The sequence below is a fragment of the Bidens hawaiensis genome, unplaced genomic scaffold (genome assembly GCF_021521415.1).
Source record: "Bidens hawaiensis isolate Kalapana, Puna unplaced genomic scaffold, B.hawaiensis_p1.1 tig00081801_1, whole genome shotgun sequence".
Taxonomy (NCBI): domain Eukaryota; kingdom Viridiplantae; phylum Streptophyta; class Magnoliopsida; order Asterales; family Asteraceae; genus Bidens; species Bidens hawaiensis.
Window position 1 is genome coordinate 8,344 of NW_027503841.1, and position 18,381 is coordinate 26,724.

General features: G+C 37.4%; 1 pseudogene; it reads left to right on the forward strand.

The window, feature by feature from the left end:
- Nucleotides 1-602: 602 nt before the first annotated feature.
- On the forward strand, nucleotides 603-2,594 carry LOC143607392 (cytochrome P450 86A1 pseudogene; annotated as a pseudogene).
- The last annotated feature ends 15,787 nt before the right edge of the window (nucleotides 2,595-18,381 follow it).

Genomic DNA, 18,381 nt, shown 5'->3' on the forward strand with positions numbered 1-18,381 from the left:
GTACACTGTTCCTTTACTGCCGGCTGCGCACTGTTCCACCAACTGTAGGCTGCGCACGTCCCATCGTAAGGGTTGGTGAGTAGGCAGCGGCTAATAGTGACAAACAGTACTAGAGGGTGCTCCTCCTCGTACTTTTGTCGGTGAGCTGTCACCCTGTGATTGGTTCATGGGCTGTTCTGGTCAAATCGTCTGTTCTGCCCATACCTTAGTAGGTATAGTACAAAAGATCTTCCAGAAGCATACGGACTGGCTCATTTAGGCGGGAGTATTCCCGCCTTGCTCATTCCTTCATGTGACTACTGAAGTAGCTAGTGCCTTGTGCGTGTAGCTTTGCTGTTAGTGCGGGTAGCCTTCCCTGATGGCTTGTATCCGCAACTGCGGGAACAGGCGGGGTACTTCACCATTGGGAGGCTTTCCCTGCGGGTACAGCTGGCGTACTGCGCGTAAGGTTCTCTGAGCATGGTGGGTCCTGCTGGAGCAGTTGGTCGTTGATCAGACGTCCCTGTTCAAGGTGAGTCTTGCGGGTCCAACTGGGTTCTGCTGGAACCTACCTCTTCAGTGATACAACACTTTTTATTAAATGTATTCTTATCATAACCAAAAAAGAACGACATGTGAAATATAATAAAAAAAGTGGAAGGGTTAAACACAAGTTCCTATCAACCAAAAAGTCCAAAATATATATTTTCCTAACAACCCTCTCCTAAGATTCAATAAAAATTTCCATTAATACACCTCACCCATGCTCTATACTCTCCGAATATAAACCCATTTCCACCACCTTCTTCTTCATCATCAAACCGGTGACCAACATCAATCACCAAAATCCAACATGGAAGCTGATCTTATTATCATGTTCATGGTGGTAGCCACCACTTCAGCCTATTTCCTATGGTTCTACCACCTCTCCTCTCGTCTTTCCGGTCCTAAAGTCTTCCCTCTCTTCGGTAGTCTTCCCGTTCTCTTCCTAAACCGGTCCCGAATCCACGATTGGATCGCGGGAAACCTACGCTCATCATCGGGCGGTATTGGGACTTATCAGACTACTACAATCGCCATACCGTACTTTGCACGTAAACAAGGGTTCTATACCGTCACTTGCAACCCAAAAAACATTGAACATATTCTCCGGACAAGGTTTGATAATTATCCCAAAGGACCCACGTGGCAAACGGCGTTTCATGATCTGTTAGGTCAAGGGATATTCAATAGCGACGGAGAAACTTGGCTGATACAGCGGAAGACGGCGGCCTTGGAGTTTACTACTCGGACGCTCAGGCAAGCCATGGCTAGGTGGGTTTGTCGGACTATTAAAACCCGTTTATGGCGAATTTTGGAGAAAGCTTCTGAAGAACGTTTTCCGGTTGATTTGCAAGATCTTTTGCTCCGGTTAACGTTCGATAATATTTGCGGGTTGACTTTCGGTAAAGACCCGGAAACGTTATCGACCGAGCTGTCGGAGAACCCGTTCGCAACGGCGTTTGACTCTGCCACGGAGGCGACACTGCAACGGCTGTTGTACCCTGGGTTCCTCTGGCGGTTGAAGAAGCTTTTAGGGATTGGGGCGGAAATAAGACTCCGAAAAAGCCTTCAAGTTGTCGAAAATTACATGACCGAGGCGCTAACCGCTCGTAAGTTAAACCCGTCCGATGATCTTTTATCGAGGTTTATTAAAAAACGTGACGTCGACGAGAATATTTTCCCAAACGACGTCTTGAAACGCATTGCGTTGAATTTTGTGCTGGCTGGGCGCGACACGTCATCTGTCGCGCTCAGCTGGTTTTTCTGGCTGGTTATGAATAACCCGTCGGTTGAATTTAAAATCATCGACGAATTAAAGACGGTTTTAAAAGATACGCGTGGGAACGATCCGAACACTTGGATTTCGGATCCTCTAATATTCGATGAGGCCGATAGGCTGGTGTACCTAAAAGCGGCCTTGGCCGAGACTCTGCGTTTGTACCCGTCCGTGCCAGAGGATTTCAAATACGTTATCCACGACGACATATTACCGGACGGTACTAGAGTTCCAGCGGGTTCAACCGTGACATACTCGATATACTCGGTTGGGCGGATGAAGAGCGTGTGGGGTGAAGATTGCTTGGAGTTTAAACCCGAGAGGTGGCTTTCGGAGACCGGGGATAGGTTCGAGCCACCGAAGGACGGGTACAAGTTCGTGGCGTTTAATGCTGGACCAAGGACATGTTTGGGGAAGGATTTGGCTTACTTGCAGATGAAATCAGTGGTGTCCGCCGTGCTGTTACGTTACCGGCTGTCGTTGGCTCCCGGACACCGGGTGGAACAAAAGATGTCTTTGACGTTGTTCATGAAGCATGGTCTTAAGGTATACTTGCACCCACGTGATCTCACCTCAGCATAGAAGCATTGGAGGGCAAAAGTGGGAATTAAATCGTTCATTTTGAGGTGGTCGATCGTATGAAGGTATATCACATACATGCATGTGTGTGTGTGTTCAAATGTTTAGTCTTGGTCATTGATTGGTATTTACTGATATTTCTTTTCTTCATTTTCTGGTTTATTTTCGTAATATTGTAATGCTTTGTTTGGCTTGGTGAAAATCTTACCGAACTTTCCAAATTATAAACATTAATGATTAAACAAATATGAGTCATTGTTGACTTCTTATTTATAATTTATAATAATATATGTGTTTCTGTAATATGATTTGTGATGATACCCTTTAATATATAATATTTAAACCAAATTAAACTTAAATATTAACTTATATAATCAAATTAACTTTTCTTACACATATAAACACAAACCGGGCTACATTTGAATTGTAATTGTTGTTTTTGAATTGTAATTGTTGGTGTCAAATCCGCATAAACTGAACGTAATAATAGTAACACCAAAAGAATTATTCATCTTTGTGGATTTGGAATACAAGAATTGTTAGTCTCACTCCAATGAGTACGTTTTACACTATAAGTCTATAACCAGTCTCCGGCATGAATAAATTTCGAATAAAAGATAATTAAACAAATCAATAAATGAATGTTTGAAAGAGTTACAGTTGTGAGAATTCAATGGCAAAAAATGCTTAACTGTATACCTTTTGTGGAGTTGACCTTAAATTAAGCATTAAATGCTTTTCATCGTGATGTTGATCCAGTATATTCAAGTGCTAACATAAGACGGTATTGTGGAATTCGCCTTAAATTTTAGCATTTAATGTTCTTCATCGTGATGTTGATCCAGTGTGTTTGACTGTAAGACGGTATATATTGTTAGTGTGGTTGATCCTAATGGCCGATCATGCCACGGGCAACATAAAATATTAATTGACAAGTTCAAAGAGTTTAAACGTTTGAGGAAACCATATTTTGAGAGGTAAATTTAAAGTATTAGTTATTAATAATTTAGAGAAATAATGACAATTAAATACATGTAATAAACGGTAGATATATCATGATTTGAAATGAGTTTATTCTTTAAACAAATGGTTTATGTTACTTGTATAATTGAGTTTATAATAATAACCAGGTTATTGATCTGTGTATAACACATCATGTGAAAATATAAAAATTATCAGCTAAAGACATATTTAAGATGACAAAAGTTTGTTTTATATGATTATTAGGAGAACTATTTGATATAATTGCAATTCATATTCGTATGTAAACATAGTACTTAAAAACATAAACTTACTTGACAAGAAGATTCATAGTACATGATGCTAGACTGTCGCTATCTAGTCAAAAACAATTATAATCAAGTCCTAATCATATTAAGTAAGCTAGGGTAAGTAGGGTGTCGAACCACGAGGAGTATGTGGTCAATGTAACATGCAGTAGATTTCTAAACTTATGAAGTAACAAATTATATTGCTGATCACACAAGCAAACAAGTTTTGGTTTTAACATTAATTAAGCAAATAACAACTTTCAACAATTAACAAAGACAATTCACACCCGGGTTTCAAGTAGGCAACAAAACAACAATCTCACGCAACTTAACAGATTAACTATCATTGATCAATACAAATTGACTAACGAGCTAATTAGCTAAACCTTAGGCATCAACAATTGCTAACACACGATCCTGGTTATCAATCAGTCCTTGCCAGTGTGACTCAACTAAGGGCAATTGTATGCTTCATTGTATCTAACTAGTCAAACCATCCTATAAGTAATTATTATATTAATTGGCAAACTAATCGTTCTGATCGACATAAACCTAAACCGACTGAATGCACAACAATACAAACATCAATACTCATAGATTAGTCAAAGATAATTACAAATCATTCGTTTTAAGTACATGAGAAAATACTAAAAGTTACAAACTTTACATCCCCGGGTATGATTCGAAGAGATTAGCCGCTCCTCGACATCGTAAGATCTTCAATTCTGATGGAATAGAACATATAGATGATCTCTGGACGAATCGGTATAATGGAAATGGCCTCTCTTACCTTCAGAACTGCTCTGGAAATTGATAGCCCCGAATAGGGTCGTGAAAACGTATTTGAACTCAAACCCTAACTTTCCCATTTTTCACACCCAACGCGGTACGCGATGGGGTCTCTTCTGTCCATCGAGTATCGCGATGAACCATAGTTAACCATATTTTATTATTTAACGTCAACACGATACGCGATGGTCTTCATCCACCCCGTCGCATATCGCGACAGGTCTTTTCTCCAGCTGACATAATCTTCATGCCTCGTTTCGCGTGCTGGTCATTTCATGCCCATATTGGTCCAAATTAACTCCTTTAAACACCCGTGACCTGAAATGCGATAGTCACGTATGAAGTATTGAAGGTCACACAATAAACGACTAAAACTAGTAAATAAACGAACTAAAATATATACAAACTGACAGACCATCACATCCCACACTTATCTATTGCTTGCCCTCAAACAAAACTCTAAAGTAAACATCAACCTCTAGGGGTGAGCCAAAAACGGTTCGGAATCGTCAGAACCGAGGAACCGGAACCGAACCGGTGCCTCAGAACGGCTAATGTGTGTACCGGTTCGGTTCTCGGTTCTTTGAATTTGCATTAAACGGTTCCCGGTTCGGTTCCGGGTAAAACCGGCGGTTCTAGAATTGGAACCGAAGAACCGGAATATTCAAAACGTTTTAAATAAATTTACCAATCCCCATTTTTTTTATAGAGTAACTTATTAACCGGCATCTATTCAATCAATTTTTAATTCAAATATTCTTTCTTTACGTTCAAGAACTAACAACCATGATCAATTTTGATTTAACCTATCAAGGTAATTTAATATAAAATGATATGATCTTCCATTAATCTATCGTTGCTAATGGTTTATTTAACTTCAACACTTCGGTTTTAATAAAAAATATAACGGATGTTCATGTTATAATCTAAATTAGTTTTATTGTGAAAGAAGACATACAATTGTATAAACTTGTTTTACAATTTGCAAAGTTTGCATAACTCATTTGATAAATACATGATCGAACCGGTTCTAGCCAGAACCGATTGGCGAGAACCGGATTTAGCGGTTCTGGAACCGAACCGGTTTACTATAATAGGTTCCGGTTCCGGTTCTATTTTTCACTCATTATCGGTTCCGGTTTGGTTCTCGCGGTTCTGAACCGTTGCACAGCCCTATCAACCTCAATCATACGTATGCCAATTATTATCATTAATACCAGTAATGTTTAAAATCATACATAGTTTTCTAGACTGACACTTTCTAGATTGACAACCCACAAATGTAGATATGATAATATAAAAACAACAGATTCGCCCAGACGAGTGTACTTTGTTTCCGGCTAAGGCATATATGTTCATACCCCTCATACTATCAACACTCCTCTCGGTGTACATATATGGACTAGCAAAAGATGTGCTAGTATATGTCTTTACCCTCAAATACCAAATATGAGTCACAACTTAATATGCTTGCATGCGAGTTTTATCTCCACCCATCAACCAACGGTTGTATAAAGACTCGAACTATGGTTTTGCTGAGGCATAGGTTTGGGTACGGATCAGGCATATTTAGTAACTAAGGTGGATGAAACCTAGTTTTACAAATACATAGATAAACAATTAAAAATAAATGAATTGCTATTTAAGATGACCGAACTTCAACTGATAATATATATTTTTTTTTGCTGATTTTTTAAAACATCAATACCCAATACACTGAAACAAACAGATACAACTCTGAAAATCAAATATTTACAACTAAACTAACTATATACAACTCGATAACGAACTAGATTTCATCACACGGGTTAAAAATAAAATAAAGTAAATGCCAAGGCTGAAATGGTGTATAATGTGGGTTTAACAAATAAAAAAAAGAAGGTCCAAATGGGCTCATACGGGGATAATGTCGGGTAAGGAATTTTATTTAGTGGGAAAAAAATATATACGAGTCTTCTAAAGTCCCAATCTCCATACAACTTGTGGTATTAAGATCTTGATAAGCATATGACAAGCAAGTTCTAAATTCGGTGAAACATACAGGTTACCCTAGATAAGTGGTAAGACATGTTTTATATCTATTATATAATAAAGGAATCACTAATCCAAGATCAAAATATTCGGAGGACTCTTCTGACCAAACAAAAAATATGTAATTGTCAGCAAAGTTGTTTACTTTTTTTAATCCAAGAAGTTTTTCTTACTTTATACACAATAAATAGGTCATCGATTCAGCATTGGCTAAAAAACCCCAATAAGTAGTTCAAATCATTTTATCGATATGAGTGTTTTATATTGATAAAATATTTATTTTGAAACCATCTCTATCTTAACATAGTGGTAGAAAGAATACCATGCTGCGTCTGGACTTCAAACAGTTTAGCTTTAACCATGTTAATGGTCCCACATTATTGGTTGATAGAGAATCAAAGTGAGTACACATAATATGTGTATTAAGTACATGGGCTATCTCACACTATGTCTGGAAATATGGGCTGCTGATATGAAACATGTATACCCGTCCCCTTGACTCATTATCCCCGCCTAAACGACCCCATTTTCAACTTCTCGTTTTGAAAAAAATTGTTAGGAAAACAACCGAGAAGCTGAAAACCGACCATGACCAGAAACCTATAACTTGGTATTAATGACAACAATTAACAGTTAACAACTTTGGTTTCCGAACACTCTTCGATGACCATCGGGCTAAAAATTTTCAATTTGTCCCTTCATCCCCACACTTGAGGTTGACATTGTCCTCAATGTTAAAAAGATAAACTGTTTAAAGAACATTTGGAGGACGGGGTTGAAATTTTGCTGTTTAAAATTAAAAAAACGGGGCTCAAATGTGATGGTTCTGACACTAAAAATCTAAAATACACTTTTAACACTCAAACTAGAAATAACAAAATAAATTATGAAACTGAAATCGCCTGATATGAATGATAATGCAATGCAAAATGCGGCTCGCTGACTCTCATGGACACTCATGCACACTCGTCTTCTCCAAATACTACAACCGACTAACCGAATCTGCAAAATCTCGAGGTGTGTAGAAGCAAGTTTCTCACAAGTGTAAGACATGTATTTTAAGAGTTATGCAAAAAATGATTTTTCTATTAATTTTATAAAACAATTACCGAGCCGAATTATTTAGTTTCATAATAGATTTTGTTAAACAAGTTAAAATGTAAAAAAATACCTAACTCACTTTCGTAGGAATCGCGATTGCATTTAGCGTATGCAACAAGCCCTTTAAACAACAAAATACATCAAAGATCCAAATACAACAAAATATACACGTACTGGATTAACCACAGCAAAAAGAACACCAAAGCACTCTGGGTAGTTAACTGAAACCTAGTTTTCTGACATAAACTTTACCGAACACATCAAAATCCCAACTCCGTGCGATATCCCCACACTTAGGTTTTGCTATGATGGTACACTTAAAATACAATTAGTAATATACAAACTAAAACAAAATGCTAACTAAAAATATACAAAATGTACAATTACCACCCTTTTGAATATTTTATGACATTCAAGGTTGGCGGCTGGCCCGCTCATGTACAACATTCTCATTAACAAAACTTTACTGAACACAACAAAATCCCAACTTTTCCCGTGCGATCTCCCCACACTTAGGTTTTGCTATGATGGGTACGCTTGAAATACAATTAGTAATATACAAACTAAAACAAAATGCAAACTAAAAACTATACAAAATGTACAATTACCACTCTTTTGAAAATTTTATGACATTCAAGGTTGGCGGATGGACCGCTCCCGTGCAACGTTCTCATTATAAGCATGCTTTTCTTCAGTCGATTGCTGCCAGTTTTCTGATAGACCAGGATCAGGCTCGAACATCAATCTCCACTCTCGGTCGTTTTGGTTGGGTGAATGTCTCACCTTCTTCCTCCTTAATCGGCTACCTTTCTCTACCACCTTCTCACGCTGTTGTTTCTCAGATCCCTTCTTATGAAATGGCATGTCAATCACAAAATATTCCTCTTTTGTGTGATCCTTGTCCAAGGATACACACTTGTCAAAAAGAGGGTTAGTAGCATTCTCAAACAATGAAAACTATTTATCACAGTCTCCACACTTGATTCCCAAAACCCCCTTAGTACAATCAATTATCGCTTGTGATGTGGCAAGAAATGGCCTACCCAATATGACTTCCGGTTGTGTATTATTTACACTTTTAGCATAATCAAGTACACGAAATTCAATTGGGTAGCAAAATTTCTCCACCCGAACCATTACATTAGTCACCATGCCCCGAGGTAGTGTATGAGTTTGATCCACCAACACCACGATGGTGTTAACCCTTTCTAACGGGCCAAAGTCATACTGATTATATAAACTACCGGGCATGATACTAACACATGCTCCAATATCTAGAAGTGCCAGATCAGTGTTAAATTCACCTATTTGGATTGATATAAGTGACACTCCTGGGTCTTGGAGTTTACTTGGGGTGGTGTTATTCTCCACCTCATCAAATCTTATGTTGGTAAATTTACTCATTAGACATTTATCATATGAACAATTTTCTCAAAAAGATGTTTCATTTGTTTTTGATTCTGAATTGTTTTGGAAAATTGTTTCATTTTGACCAACACAATCACTCTCATCACTAACATCTTCCACCACTCCCTCAACAAATTGTGGTGATGAATCAACTTTAAGAAAAGAAATTTCAAAATTAGGTAAAAGACTTACCGCATTGATGTACATCTTCGAGCTCGAACTGAAGTGTTGTGGATTGACTATGGTATCGCTTGGTAACTGACCCACACTTTTCTGTAACTTAACCATGTCAAAGGCTAACTAACCGATCTGCTTTGCCATCGCTTGTGAAGATTTTTCTCCTAACTCGAACTGTTTCTGAGTGTATTTCTGATTATCTGTCACTATCTTCAGCAAAGCATCTAACTTCAAGTGTACCTACTCGTCTGAATTACCCGATGACACTTTTTGTTGGTCCTGATTCTGGCCACCCTATGAACTGTTAACTCGGTAACCATCTCTGTTATAACCCCGACTGTTGTTCTGATTATACGAACCCCGCTGATAACCGCCCTGGTGATAATTACTTTGTTGTCGGGATTGGCTAGAACCTTGAAATTTCGGGTTTGACTGACCATATGCATTCTCGTATCTGAAATTTGGGTGATTTTTCAAGCTAGGGTGGTATGTGTTTGAATTAAACCCCTAACTTTTGGAATCCCCAAAAGCATAGTTAACCCCTTCGGGATCCTCCTCGTCTTCATACACGGGGCAATCATCTGTAATGTGCCCAAGTTCCCCACAATCTTCACAAACTAGAAACTTTACCCCGACTTTACCAACCTCCTTTTTACCCTTATGTTTCTTCAACAATGCGAGTTCTCATTCTAACTCTGCTATCCGTTCAGATTCACTCGATGCTGATTTTATTGATCAGGTAGTCGAGTGTTTTATTCTTCTTTTTGCAGCTGCTTCTGAAATAGAATATTAACACATAAACTCAAGAAAATCCCAGTCGTCTTTATCCTTTTGGTTTAATAGTTAACCATTTCACGAGGCTTTCAAATGCTTTCTGTCTTCATATGTTAACCCGTCAAAAAAACATTTCACTAATTTCCACAACTCAATCTTATCGCGCGGGCATTTTCTGATCTTCTCTTTGAAACGGGTAAATGTCTCGTGAAACAACTCGCCCGGTAACTGTGAAAAATGGCGAATCTCAATTTGGGCCTCGTTTGTCTTCGACTGTGAATAATACTCGTTTAGGAACACCTGTTGCATCTCGGCCCAGTTTCTGATACTATACATTAGTAACCAGTGTTTTTCTTTGTCTTTCAATGAGAACTGGAATAACCGTAACCGAGCCTCATCTTGGTCAAACGTACCATCGCCAATCGACCCGCAAATAGCCAAAAAATTGGACAAGTATGAATACGGGTCCTGAGAAACCATCCCATGAAAATGTGGCACGATGTTAATGTAAGATTGTAAGGCCCCGGTCACAGTGCGCTACTTTAATGTTGGATTTACTCATAAACACAGTTCTAAATACCATAGTTAATAAAACAATTTCACGGAATATAATAAGTCAACCATATATTACATAACCTTTCAAATATTTTGTTAACATCATTCAAATTTGTCTTTCAAAATAGAAACATAATCAAATATGAACACATAACATTTTCTCAAGATGCCAGCATCTTCAGTCCAATGCCATGTGTCTTCATTCAAGCGAGTTGCCTTAGCCTATTCACCTGCGTGCATACTAAATGTCAGCTACGCTGAGTGAGTTCTAGTTAATCAGGCAACATACGATCACATACTTACATATATAAATTCGAAGATACATATTTCATACATACATACATACATACATACATACATACATACATACATACATACATACATACATACATACATACATACATACATACATACATACATACATACTTTCATTCTTTCTTTCATACTTTCATTCTTACATAATTATATGTTTTAAAGAGCATTTCGCCCCATAACCTTCGCATATATTATAAGGGTCTGTTCCCTACATTCGCAGATATTATCAGGGTGTGTTCCCTACATTCGCAGATATTATTATGGTATGTTCCCTACATTCGCAAATATTATTAGATTCTGTTCCCTACATTCGCAGATATTATTAGGGTATGTTCCCTTCTTACTCGTACAACAATACCTTCATACAATTATATAAATTCATCCTTACACTTGTCATTTCACATACATATAACATTCATAAGGCATGCACTTACCCCTTAAGGTAAGCGTATTAACTATCAGATAGAGTATGCATACAACCCCGAAAACATAACTAGAAACTCACCTGGGTCCGATTCCTTTCAGATTACTTTTTTGGCCCATTCAATTCGATTACTTTTCTTGCCTATTCGATTCGGTTACTTTCTATTCGGTTCGATTACTTTTCTTGCCCATTCGATTCGATTACTTTATATTCAATCAGATTTCTTTTAGGACCCGATTCATATATGGTTTCCATTCTTATCGGTTCCAACCTTCCATTCGACTCGTTTGCCTGCTTAAACGATAAAACGGGTTATGAGCTATAACGGGTTCCTGTTCGTCCTTTAACTTGGCCCAAACGTCATCCGTGTCACCCGTTTCATTCCAACATCTCGTTTACGTTAAAGTTTATATTTCCTTGTATAAAATACCCAATTTGCCTTAGTATCAAATCTTAACCAACCTTAAAAACGTAACCTTTAATATAAAATGTACCTTTTTTGGTTAGGTTTTGCTTCGGCTTGGATTCAACATGTGAATCTGGACGTTTTATCTTGTTGTTCAATGATGTTGAACATGAAACTCAACCTTTCTTCAACTCGGATCTAGGTCCGAAATGATGAGAGTGTTTGTGTGTGTGTATGGAGGCTAGAAGATGTAAATGGGGGTTTTAGGGTTTGAGGGAGGTTTAAGGGAGTTTATATACCCTTTAGCCCATGGACCTAAGGCCCATCACCATCCCTTATTCAATCTTATATTGTTCAAGCCCATACTCTATTATTTTTATATATCATAACTATATAATCACACACTATTATATAAACGAAATCCTTTTATTTATTATTATTATCAAAAGTAAGATGTTACAAAGACGACTGGGAGTTAAATGTCTGCTGTCCAGGCACTCGTACATGTGGGACAATCGGGGATGCTCCATCTGATATAGCTGGTCTGAACCAACTATTAACTCCCTGAACCGGGGCTACATAATTTCTCTTTCGCCCCGTTGGATTAACCAAACCTCCTCTGTTAACCTGAATTCCTTGATACCTATCAATTCTGTTAACTATGTTTCTCCCAATACCGTTTCTACCCCTGTTCCGGTTTACAAATTCACCATGTCTCTGGTTTATTGGTTCTTCTACCACTTCATCCCAATTATCATTCCCATCAATTATTGGTTTAAACCCGTAATTATCTCTAACTCGCCAGTTTTCCCCATTACTTCCATCATTACCCTGATTTGTATTATTCCACTCCCCTTCTTCTTTATCTTCAGTGTGGATACTAACATAGTCTTCATCATGATTTACCGGAATTATGCGGTTACGGGTGTTGTGTGGAACCGATGTTCCGGGTCGGTCAACATGTCGGTTTCTGGAGTTTCGGGTTGAGTTATTTGGGTTTTGCTGTTGGTTGATGTTTATTGGTGAAAGTTGGTCGTTTTCGGGTGGGTAATTGCTGTTTGGGTTGAAAACATTATATTCTGGAAGTGAGTATTGGTCTTGGTTCTGATTATAGTATTTGCTCTTGTTTTGATTTTGATTTGAGGTTGGCCTTCCATTTCTGACCCTTTGTTCTGAGCTCGGTTCTGCCGGGCTCATCTCTCAATCTCGGGCTCGAAAATAAGTTGTGACTGTTTGCCCGAGTGACGAGTGTGCATAAACATGTAACCTCTACAAACAACACACTTCGCGTAAAATGGGAAAATAAAATTTAAATTAAAAACTAGAAATTAAAAGTGACTTCAAACTAAAATAAACAAGAAAATCAAATAACACGAAAACACTAAGCGAGCTAACTCCCCGACAACGATGCCATTTTGATGCTATACTATCGCTATCTAGTCAAAAACAACTATAATCAAGTTCTAATCACCTTAAGCAAGCTAGGGTAAGTAGGGTGTCGAACCACGAGGAGTATGTGGTCTTGTAAATCCCCAAGCTCGGTTCGCAACATTATCGTTGGATTTACTTATAAATACAGTCTTTAAACGTCAAAACATTTCTTCTCTTCATATTCCAACATCTTCAGTCCAATGCCATGTGTCTCCCTCAAGCTAGTTGCTTTAACCTATTTGCCTGCGTGCATACTAAAAGTCAGCCACGCTGAGTGAGTTCTAGTTAATCAGACATCATACATTACATTCACACATATATATATATATGTATCCGAAGACACATATTACATACTTAACCTACATACCTTTCATGCATACATACATTTACACTTTTATACTTTCATACTTTCATATTTCATAATTTCTTACTTTCATATTTCATACTTTCTTACTACCTTGTTTTAATACATACTAACACATACATAATTATCTCTACGTTTTAAAGAAAATTTCGCCCTACTTCCTCGATTATTATTAGGGCCTGGTTCCTTCTGCCTCGGATATTATTAGGGTCTGGTTCCCTTCGGGCTCAGTTATTATTAGGTTCTGATTCCCTTGTGCCTCGTATATTATTAGGGCCTTGTTCCCTTCTTCCTCGGATATTATTAGGTTTTGGTTCCCTTATGCATCAGATAACCATACGACCATACATCTGCCTTGGAAATTATTAGGGCCCGGTTCCCTTATTGTAACATCCCAAAATTTTTAAAAATAATATTTAATATATTATTTGTTTATGGTGGAAAAGTTTACTTAAGTTAGTAGAGAAATAATAAAAACAGATGGAAGGATAAGTAGGCTAATTAGATGAAAATAATTATGGAACAAAAAGAAAATATGGGCCTAAGGTTAATGGGCTTAAGGGAGTATAAATACCCCTTAAAACCCTAATCCTTTCCATTTTCACACATCTCTACACCATAGCCTACACCATAAAAAACACACACTTCTCCAATTCTCGTTTTTTAGAAAACCACCCACAAAGACACGACGAATCCCGGAAAATTAACCGTCGGATTGGTGTCAAATTTTAACTGAGTGTTCATGGCATATAAATGAAATTTCTACAGATCAGATCTTCGATCAGAGATCGGGAAGTCTGATTTTTATTATCAAAACCGTAGCAGCTCAAAATGAATATTTACGGCCACTGTTTTGCTTTTCCAGCGACTATAGCGGTGGTTTCCGATGAATGCGAGCTGATGGGTTTGTTGATCGGGGCGAGACGGTTCCTTGGGCGCTTGAATCACTCAAATCTGAGTTCTTTTGATATGGTTTTGGTCTATTCAAGTGATTCGAACATAAACATCAATGGTACGTTTTTGTTAAAAAAGGTTTACTTTTCGTGAACGGATTTACATGAAAATTGGTAGGAAGATATATCGGGTCATGATTATTGAAAAGTAATGAAATTGATAGTAAACGGGTTATTTGGTTCGTTTTTGGTAAAACGAGTATCGTTCGGTTTGTGAAAAGAATGGGTAAACGAAGTCGCCTTTGCATGAAACTTAGTAGGATAGTAACTCGGACCTAATTATGTGATAAAAATGTTAAACTTAATGATTAAAGTGGACTAAATGAACTCATGAGTATATACGGTTCACTTAGAAACCCTAGATCTAGCCTAAAACAGACGGGCTAGGTCTTAGCCGAAAATGGAAATGGAAACGTTTATGGGTTGATACCAAACCATAATAGGGGTTTAGATGACAAAAAATGTATGGATAACGAAGATAAAGAACCAAGCAGTAACAACCCGTTCGAATACATTGTATCTATTCGCATACATCCATAAACTCGAATACATTATAAGACTCGCATACAATGCTCACACTCGAATACAATCTGGTCATTCGAATACAACAGTGGGACTCGAATACATTGTAAATTCGCATACATTATATATATATATATATATATATATATATATATATATATTCTAATACATTTAAGGATTCGCATACAAAATATATATATTCGAATACATTTAAGGATTCGCATACATTATATATTAATATATATATATATATATATATATATATATATATATATATTCTAATACATTTAAGGATTCGCATACAAAATATATATATTCGAATACATTTAAGGATTCGCATACATTATATATATATACTATATTCGAATACACTAAATGGTTCACATACAATATATTCATTCGAATACACTTAAGGACTCGAATACATAGATATATTCAAAATACATTATATATGTTCGAATAGAATGGAAGACTCGAATACATTGTTGTATCGCATATAACGCATATTCGCTTACATTGTTGCGAATAGAATGGAAGACTCGAATACTCGATTACACTGAAGGACTCGCATACAATGCACCTATTCGCATACATAGTAGATTTGAATACAATAGTGTGTACGAATACACTATGTATTCGGTACACATGTGTTTTCATACAAGCCCTTTTCGAATACAGAAAAAGGAGAAAGGAAGATTAAGCAAGGGTTGAGCATTCAATTACAAAAGGAAATAAAGAAAGGGATACATTGTATTCGAATGAAATTGTATTCGAATACAAACATCAGTGTTTGAGAGTAAAATTGTATTCTAATATGAATACAATACTTTATAAAGCCATGAGAACAGACCAGACTTAGTCATTTTTAGTGAAACCTGAATAATGTGATTAGGACAAGTATTGATACAACATAATTCATATACAGTTAGCCGAGGTCAGTTAAAGAAAGGAATAACCGTGAACGAAGAACGTAACAGGATCCTGGTGAGTTTCTTGCCTCATTCCTTGTTTTGTTTTCAGGGATGTGTGCATACTCGATGTGATTAGTTAATACACTTATCTTAAGTGGTAAGTGTATGCCATATATGATTTATGTGAAAGATATAAATGATTGCTTGTCGGTACGTGAACGAGCTTCGGATATTGCATGTACTGTCTGGTTATAAATAAAGATATGAACGTAATATAATGTATGGATGATATATGTATGTTATGAATGAATATAAAGGGATGGCTAGGTACATGAGAAAGGGACCGAGCCCTAATAATACTCGTGGTAGAAAGGACCGGACTCTAATAATATCCGAGGCAGAAAAGGGACCGAGCCCTAATAATACTCGAGGTAGAAAGGGACCGGACTCTAATAATATCCAAGGTAGAAAAGGGACCGAGCCCTAATAATACTTGAGGTAGTAGGGTGTAATGTTCTTTAAAACGTATATGTATTTAAAATATGAGTAGATGTTAAGTATTTAAAGAAAGAATAAAGGAAAGAATGAAAAGAAAAGGAGAAGGTATATACTCATGTATGTACAAAAGTAATATAAGCAGTTTTAAGTATATAATATGTATGTTCGGATGCGTATGTATAAAGTATGTGAAAGTATTGTATGTTACTTGATTAACTAGAACTCACTCAGCGTAGCTGACTTCTCGTATGCACGTAGGTGAGTAGGATGAGACAGCTAAGCTTGAGAGGACACATGGTGAACAATAAGAAGCTAGCATCTGAAGACCTGTGACGTTTTTATTTAAATGATGTTTATGTTTGAAAGGCAAAATATGTTAATTGAGACAATTTTTTGTAATGATTTGAAATGTTTATTGAAGTTTTAATATTCCGCGAAAGTTTCATTTAACTCTGATATTTAGAATTGTGTTTACGAGTAAATCCAATGTCCATTGTAGGGCACCGGTAACAGGGCCTTACAAGTTGGTATTAAAGCATGAGCTCGAGAAAATTAAGCATCCTACATGCTTTGACTTGAACAGAGAATGGACTTAAGTAAGAAAAGAAAGAAGATGCCAGTTCAAGATAGCCATGTGTCACTCAAGCAAGCTTGGTAAAGGTAAAGTCATGATTAATTGCATGTATAATATAAGAATGTGTAAGGAAGTTAGCTTTATTGCTATAGAAAATAATGTTTGTATACTAGCTTAATTGCTAGGAAAGGAATGTGTGTATGCTAGCTAATTGCTAGGGATAAGAATGCAGGTTATATGTATGTTTACATGATTGTGTGAGTAGTAGAAACTAGCACAAGTGAAATCATAAAGGGAAGTACGTAGAACATGAGGAGTAATGCAAATAGTTAATTACACTTGGCCACTGTCATTAACTACTTACCTTACGAATCATGTGCGAAATAATTCCTAGAGTGATAACACTTGTGTTTCCTTAGAGATAAGATAAATGACTTCTACAAAAGGGACGAACACAAGGAGGTCGTAGTGGACACTGTGGTAAGACACGTGCCAACCAGACACCCTTTTTGAAGAAGGTGTGAAAGAACGATATAAGAAAGCAAGATGAATCCGACTAATGAAAGTATGAAGAAGGATCACGCTTGGAGCTTGTAGTCAAATACGCTAAGGGAGTTGCTCAATTGTCACCGAAGCATCAAAGGCAGCCCAACCTGGGAAATCCAATGGAAGCAACATGAGAGATGCGGAGATAAGCCAACTAGAATGAGTCAAGACATGTAGTATGGCCTGCAATAGTTAACTCCATAAGGTAAACTTGCTGGAATCGTGAGTAACGAAGCGAATGATGATAAAAGCAGAGATGATCGAGAAGGACGGATGAATGTCGAGGCATCCTAATTGAAAAGGAATGAAAGGACGAGACTACATAGTGTAGCGAATATGAAAGAAGACGCTAAGAAGAAGGTAGCTGTGTACCTGAGACTATATGGAAGAGACCACTTGCGATACTTTCGTGAAAGTATGAGAATGATAATTGTAAGGTAGAACTAGAGAGACGTGAGTTCCTTGTTACTCTTATTGTTTGACCTTAAGAGAGTTCGATGTCGTAGGTAATGGAATTGCTATTTGAGTCGAGGCTCATATAGCATGTAAGAGTAGGTTTATAAGGTTAAAATCCTTGGATGGTAGTACAGTGACAGTTTATGGTGATAGAGAAAGTTTAGGGCTTAACGTCATTACGATGATAAAATCTGAAGGTTTGATAAGGCGAGGGTGCGGTGCCGACCTGCCTTATGTTGTCAAAGCTACGGCCGAGACGAAAGAAGTGAAAGATGTTCCTATAGTGTGCGACTACCCAGAAGTGTTCCCTAGGGACCTTCCGGGGTTGCCACCGGAGCGAGAGATAGAAATTTCAGATAAATTTAATACCGGGAGCACAGCCAGTCGCGAAAGCACCTTACCGTCTGGCACCATCCAAAATGAAAGAATTGATGTCCCAACGATAAGAACTCCTCGATAAGGGTTTCATAAGACCAAGTGTTTCCCCGTGGGGCGCACT